We start from the raw sequence: 8,302 nt of genomic DNA, 5'->3' as shown, positions 1-8,302 counted from the left end.
GAAAGCTGTCATCCTGAACTCCCAGCATTGGCTGGTTGAGATCATGGCACAGCCAGAAGTCTCTACTCCATGGTCGCCCATGTGTATGCCCCTACCTCTCCTTCTGACCCATACCTCCTGGGTCCCAACCACCACTCTCTTGAAAGTGTAGCCCCAAAATTCTGCTTACCTCTGAATTACTTCCTCCAATCCCTGCCTCGTAGGTACTAATGCTTCAGACTTTCACTTCCTCTCCCGAGTATCAGAGCAAGTTGTATCTCCAAAGGGATCTAAGGAAGCTCTACGCTGCATCCTTACGCACCTAGGCTATGAACCCAGGGAGTCTTGCCCCTAGTGTCACTCCCAGTTTAGGTATATAGCTCTCGACATGGGCAGTTATGTGGGACCTGTTCCCCACCACCCTTGCCAGGGCCCCAAGTTTGTAAATGGCAAGAGGATTGCTCTCCCATTGTGTAAGATGCTCTCCTCCCCCATTTTCTACCCAACTTACCCCCGCTGCAATACAATCTCCAAGCCTCAGCTCTTTGGCCAGGGCCTTAGAACTGATGACCCAGTACTTTAACAACTGGAACTGTGTCTACAACAACATAATAGATCAGGATGAAAGCAAATTGAGTAAATTAAAGGGAGGTGCCTTTTTTTTTTTTTTTTTTTTGAGACAGAGTCTCGCTCTGTTGCCCAGGCTGGAGTGCAATGGCGCAGGTGATCTTGGCTCACTGCAAGCTCCGCCTCCCGCGTTCACACCATTCTCCGGCCTCAACCTTAGGAGTAGCTGGGACTAGTGGTACCTGCCACCATGTCTGGCTAATTTTTTGTATTTTTTAAAGTAGAGACAGGGTTTCACCGTGTTAGCCAGGATGCTCTCAATCTCCTGACCTTGTGATTCACCCGCCTCAGCCTCCCAAAGTGCTGGGATTACAGGCGTGAGCCACTGTGCCCAGCCAGGGAGGCACGCATATTCCTATAGTGGCAAAGGGGGGCAACGAGTGAATGTCTTTCCACTGTGTTCCCAAAATCCATCTACCAAGAGAGAAAGCAGAGAGAAAGAGAGAGAAAAGAGGGGAAAGAGAGAAGGCAGAGAGAGAGAGAGGATAGAAGTAGTAAAGAAAAAACAGTGTACCCTATTCCTTTAAAAGCCAGGGTAAATTTAAAACCTATAATTTATAACTGAAGGTCTTCTCTGTGACCCTGTAACACTCCAATACCACCTGCTTGTCAGTGCAAACAAGGGCATAGCCCGAAAGTACTGAGGCCACTCACAACCCATAGCCTTCCTATCAAAAATCCTTAACCCAGGAAACTGCGGATGGCCCAAATGCATCCAATCTGTAGCGGCAACTGCTTTGCTAGCAGAAGAAAGTAGAAAAATAACTTTTAGAGGAAACCTCATTGTGAGCACACCTCACCAGTTCAGAAGTATCCTAAGTAAAAAAAAAAAAAAAAAAAAAAGGCAAAAAAGTAGCTTACTAACTCAAAAATCTAAAAGTATAGAACTATTCTGTTAGAAAAAGATGATTTAATATTAACCACTGAAAATTCCCTTAACCCAGCAAATTTCCTAACAGGGGATTTAAATCTTAATTATCATACAAAGGTCCAACCAAGACCTAAGAGGAACTCTCTTCAGAACAGGACAGTAGACGGTTCCTCCCAGGTGATTGAGGGAGAAAACACAATGGGTATTCCGTAATTGATAGGGAAACTCCTGTAAGAGCAGAGTTAGGAAAATTGCCTAATAATTGGTTCAAACGTTCAAATGTGCAAGCTGTTTGCACTCAGCCAAGCCTTAAAGTACTTGCGGAATCAAAAAAACCATCTATACCAATTCTAAGTTAATTTAGACTAAACAAGGTGTTATTAATAGCAAAGAATAATTGAAATCCCAAACTTACAAGGTTTTCAACAAAAGTAAAGTTTGCTAAAAGTTAACAGTGTAACCTGTATTATCCTAACTTCTAATCTTGTGGCCTTACACAGTCTAGTCTACAGACATAAAGGAAGTTCGCTTTGGAAAAAAATGGTTATCATCTTCAAAAAAACTCTATCTCAATCCTGACTCAAAAGGTTATCTGAAGCGAATTTGCGTAAGAATTGTTGTTTATGGGAATGCATCTTGATGGGGCAACTGGGTTGTTATAAAATACTCAGGAACCCAGCCTAGCTCTAGAACTCCCCCGTGAGTGCAAAGGCAATGTTGGGCACGCTTGTAAAGGACCACTAGACTCCAGCAGCCCATACCCCTTTCTTTGTGGTCAAGAAAGGTGGGAAAACAGGTGCAGGACTGCTACGTTAGTAAGCGTAACTAATCTGATAAGCAGAGGTCCATGGGTGGTTATGCACCCTGGAAAGGAATAAGCATTAGGACCATAGAGGAAGCTCTAGGACTGATGCTCATGGGAAAATCACTAGGGGTGCTGGCATCCCTACATTCTTTTTTCAGATGGGAAACGTTCCCCTCAAGGCTAAAACGTCCCTAAGATGTATTCTAGAGAATTCAGCCCAGTCAGGGTCCATGTACCTTTTTCCCTCTCAGACTTGAAGCAAATTAAAACAGACCTAGGTAAATTCTCAGATAACCCTGATGGCTATATTGATGTTTTACAAGGGTTAGGACAATCCTTTGATCTGACATGGAGAGCTATTATGTTACTGGTAGATCAGACACTAACCCCAAATGAGAGAAGTGCCACCATAACTGCAGCCCGAGAGTCTGGAGATCTCTGGTGTCTAAGTCAGGTCAGTGATAGGATGACAACAGAAGAATGTGAGCAATTCCCCACAGGCCAGCAGGCAGTTCCCAGTATAGATCCTCACTGGGACACAGAATCAGAACATGGAGACTGGTGCAGCAGACGTTTGCTAACTTGCGTGCTAGAAGGACTAAGGAAAACCTGGAAGAAGCCTATTCAATGATGTCCACTATAACAGAGAGAAAGGAAGAAAATCCTACTGCCTTTCTGGAGAGACTAAGGGAGGCATTGAGGAAGCATACCTCTCTGTCACCTGACTCTATTGAAGGCCAAGTAACCTTAAAGGATAAGTTTATCACTCAGTCAGCTGCAGACATTGGAAACCTTGGGCCCAGAGAAAAACTTAGAACCCCTATTGAACTTGGCAACCTCGGTTTTTATAATAGAGATCAGGAGGAGCTGGCGGGATGGGACAAATGGAATTGAAAAAAAAAAAAGCCATTGCTTTAGTTATGACCCTCAGGCAGGCAGACTTTGGAGGCTCTGGAAAAGGGAAAGGCTGGGCAAATCGAATGCCTAATAGGTCTTGCTTCCAGTGCAGTCTACAAGGACACTTTAAAAAAGACTGTCCGAATAGAAATAAGCCATCCCCTTGTCCATGCCCCTTATGTCAAGGGAAGCACTGGAAGGCCCACTACCCCAGGGGATGAAGGTCCTCTGAGTCAGAAGCCACTAACCAGATGATCCAGCAGCAGGACTGAGGGTGCCTGGGGCAAGCGCCAGCCCATGCCATCACCCTCGCAGAGCCCCAGGTATGCTTGACCATTGAGGGCCAGGAGGTTAACTGTTTCCTGGACACTGGCACAGCCTTCTCAGTCTTACTCTCCTGTCCCGGACAACTGTCCTCCAGATCTGTCACTATCCAAGGGGTCCTAGGACAGGCAGTCACTAGATACTTCTCCCAGCCACTAAGTTGTGACTGGGGAACTTTACTCTTTTCACATGCCTTTCTAATTATGCCTGAAAGCCCACTCCTTTGTTAGGGAAAGACATCCTAGCAAAAGCAGGGGCCATTATACACCTGAACATAAGAGAAGGAACACAGTTGATTGTCCCCTACGTGAGGAAGGAATTAATCCGGAAGTTGGGCAACAGGAGGACAATATGGACGAGCAAAGAATCCTGTCCCATTCAAGTTAAACTAAAGAATTCCGCCTCCTTTCCCTACCAAAGCCAGTACCTGCTTAGACCTGAGGCCCAACAAGGACTCCAAAAGATTGTTAAGGACCTAAAAGCCCAAAGCCTAGTAAAACCATTCAATAACCTTAATTACACCTACAAAGTTCGTTTTTCCATGCAAAGTAACATTAACAAATTTCAAGGATTAGGAGGACATGGACATTTTTGATGTGTCAGTCATTCTATGCCACACTCTTGTATTTTACATCTACCTTATTTTTGGATTTCATTCTTACTTTTCTGAAGTACATATTTCAGAAACAGTATATGATAATTGAACTTTCTGAACTCTTTATTATGTACTCACACTTTATTTTTTGTTCTGACAGGAAACAGAGTTCTAAGTTCAAAATAATTTTCAGTTACAATTTTAAAGGTATTATCTTTTGGTATCTAAAGTTTCTGATGAGAAATCTGATACTAGCTCAGTTCTTATTCTTTTATAAAAGGTCAGATTCTTGTGTCTGGAAGCTTTTAGGCCTTTTTATTTTTGATGCTCTGAAATGTCTTCTTTATGTGTCTAGGTGTGTTCTTTTACTATTATTTTGCTCAGTATTAAATGTGTTCTATCAATTTAGAGACCTGTATTTCAATTCCTTGAAATATCTTTTCAATGTCTGATATTTTTCTCCTCCTCCTCTTGTTGTTCTCTTTCAGAAATTATTAGTCAAATAATGAATTAGTCTTCCATATTTTTTTCCAAAATTCTCCATGTTTTTGTTTGAATACTGCAGGTTCTGTGATATTTTTTCAATTAAATCATCTTGCCATTTTAATTTTTACATTCATATGTTTATTTTCAACAGACTTTTCTTATTATCTGATGTTCCTTTTTCAGAGTATTTTGTTCTCTAATATTTTCTTGAGTACTTCTTAGGAAGCTTATTATTATTAATTTCTTATTATTTTATTTTGGTTCCTTAGCTGACTCAGAGTCTTCCTGAAATAGTTTTTAGTTTCATCTTTCATGTTGTTGATTTTCACATCTCTGATGGTTTTTCATTCTTCATTCATTTTAAAGACTTGGGCCAGGTGCAGTGGCTCACACTTGTAATCCCAGCACTTCAGGAGGCCAAGACGCAAGGTGGGAGGCTGCTTGAGCCCAGGAGGTTGAGTGAGGTTGCAGTGAGCTATGATCTATGCCCATGTCACTGCACTACAGCCTGGGCAACAGAGAGAACCCCTGTCTCTAAAAAAGGAAAAAAAAAAAAGAGTGGAGTTCTAGATAGAGGTAGAGACAAAATACTGGGGAGAGGAATCTGGAGGAATGGAAGTACAGTGGTTTCCTAAAGAGGTTTTAAATTGGCATTTTGTATTTAGCCCCCTTCTCATTTCACCTTCTACTGTAAAAGAGAACTCCATTCCTGGAGTCTCTCTGGGACTTTGCCAGGCAGATCAACTCTCTGTGAAACATCAGTCACCTCCGGAAAAATTATGGGATGCCACTTCCGTGATCTGTTTCATTTGTCAACAAGTTTCCACATTTCTTTTGATCTTTCCAATAATGTTTGAAATACCTAGTCTGCTGATGGCCCCTCTCCAGGTCACTTCAGCTTAACAAATTTATTGGCTAGGCATGGGAACTAATTCCTGTAATCTCAACACTCTGGGAGCCTGAGGCTGGAGGATCACTTGAGACCAGGAGTTCTAGACCAACCTGGGCAACATAGCAACATAGTGTAAAATTAAAAAAAAATTAGCTGAGCATGATGGCATGCTTCTGTAGTCCTAACTTTTCAGGAGACTGAGGCGGGAGGATCCTTTAAGCCCAGTTCGAGGTTACAGTGAGCTATGCCACTGTACACCAGCGTGGGTGATAGAGGAACTCTTGCTTTATTACGGCTTTAGGAGGCAGACTAAACACTCATGTCACTACCTTCTCAAAGCAGAAATTTTTATTTACATTTGCTGTCTCTGGAATTTCTGGTCTGATTACCATTGTACCAAATACATTTTACTGTCCCATAGAGGAATTTTTGTATTATTATTCTTTTTCACAGTTTAGTAAGCTATTTTTATGCAACTGTTGTTGGATCTTTGGAATAATTTTGTTCAAGAAAAATGAGAATTTTGATTGCATCGAATTTAGATTTAAATGCGTGTAATCACCTGTCTTATCTTTAGAAATAGATGATCCGACCCCAAATTTCAGCAGAGCAGTTTTCCATCTAGAGATTTGTCTGACTCCTGTGAAGCAAGAAGTGGTTGTCACTAGTTCTCACTAAATATAATAAAAGTGATCCGTGTAAATTCCCTGTCACTCTTAAAAGGATACCCTATTGAAAACATGTTAAAATCTGTTTGCCCAAATTATTTGCTTATAAAACTCACTCTGAGACCAAAAGCATCTCAAAAATTCTAGTGTTTCAGGAATGAGGTTTGAGGAACACTGGTGTTTAAGTATTTTGCCGATCATATTTTAAAAAGTATTTTCTAAACCCACTTTATATCCTAGTAGAAAAAGTGTTGCCTATTATTCAGTGCCCTTTTGACACTGAGATGATTTCCTTAACACTATATTTAACACAGATTTATATTTTGAATTATCTTTGCACTTAACAAAAACAACAAAAAAACTCAATTTGGTTATAGAGAAATGCTCCTTTAAGACAGTATCAAACTGATTTTGCTAACATCTAGGAATTTTGCACTTAAATTCACAAATGAACATCAAATATGAGTCAGGCACTGGGGATACAATGGTGAGCAACATGTATAGCCTTCATCATCACTAAGCTTACACTGAGTGACTTTAAATGTTCTTTTAGGATGTTAAATATTATGGCAGCTTCAAAAATTAAGCTAAGAAGCTCTCCATCATTTTCTGTTACTTGAGTTTAAAGCACAAGATTTAGCTCTTATGATTTTTACCCATAAATCTGAGTGGGCTGGAGGCTTTTTATTTGAGGGTACAGAAATTTGGCATCTTTTTTTCAGTCCTGTCTGTAGTTATTGACTTAATTCAGTTTTCCATCTTTTTTGAGTTATGTTTTCCTTGAAAAGTGACTATTTCATTTTCTATTAATATTTATTGGCAGTATAAAATTGTATAAAATATTTTAATAATTTTTAAACCTCCCTTTTGTTAAATTACTAACCTTACTAGTGGCACTATTCCTTTTCTTGTTACATTTCCTGTCTTTGAATTTCACTGGTATTGCCAAAAAGCAGCTTTATACCAGACTATGAGCACTTTATCAATTTGACCAGTTTCCTTTTAAAACGTTGTTCTCAAACTTTACTAATTTCCTCTTCCTAATTTCAATTATACAATTTTGTTCTTCATTTCTAACATCTTCAAATAAATGCCTGGTCTATTTTTATTCTTTCTTATTTAAAATAATGTTCTCCTATAGTTTGGTCTGTGTCTTAAAATGTTAACATATAGTTTTTTTCAATATCACTATGTTCTAGTAATTACAATTTCTCTTTCCTTTTAGACTCAAAGGTGATTTATAAAGGTACTTTAAAATTTAAAATACGAACAAAATAAAAGTTCCGCTTTTGTTTTTTAGGGGTGCTATCCCTTAGCTAATTTTTAGCTTGTTCTATCATACTATCTTTACTTGTGCAAATTTAGCCCATCCTTGTAGGTCTAACGTTTATGCCACCTCTTTAGGAAGCCCATCTTGTGCTCTCTCCCTTCTCTAAAATTTTATATACATCCCTTAAACATATGTTTACATATTCTCCGCCTTCAACTCCCATTCTCAGGCTATTTTATTCCCGTTTATGAGATTTGCTGTTTAGCTCAGTATTTTGTGGGTTTTCAAAAGATTCCACTCAATTTACCGAGCACCTATGCACCAGACATTTTATTAGGTACAAGGAAAAGCGTTAAATAGATATAATCATGGCCTTCAAGAAACTGAACCTGGTAAGGGAGACGAATAAGTAGACATTCAAGTGAGCTTTAGGAGACTTGGTTTGGTAGTGAATACAGTCTCACGTGTATTAACAATTTACAGCACCGTAAAATAAGAGACAGAAGCCAACAAATCCGTTTCAAACAGTTCAAAGGAGGAAAAGGAGAGGGAAGGGCGGTTTAGATACAGCATCACCATAAATAGCCTGATAATCTAACCCTGTGATAATCCAAGTATAGTCACAGCACCTGCCTCAGAATCACTTGGAAGGCTTGTGAGGAATACAAACGCAGATTCATACCTACTGAAATTAGAATGGAGAAAGGGGCATTTAAGTCTGCATTTTAAAGACATTCCCCAGGTACTGAAGCCATCCAAAGTTTTAGAACAGAGCAGAGCCACGCTTCGCAGACCTTGTTCCTCAACTACTGCCTCCTTCTAGCCGGAGGGTGGCGTGCAGCGTGTCCCTTCCCTTCCCACCGTCCAAGTTATCTATCCAGTTTTCGA

Source organism: Macaca mulatta, chromosome 6, assembly GCF_049350105.2.
Source record: "Macaca mulatta isolate MMU2019108-1 chromosome 6, T2T-MMU8v2.0, whole genome shotgun sequence".
NCBI lineage: Eukaryota > Metazoa > Chordata > Mammalia > Primates > Cercopithecidae > Macaca > Macaca mulatta.
This window is presented reverse-complemented; position numbering follows the sequence as displayed.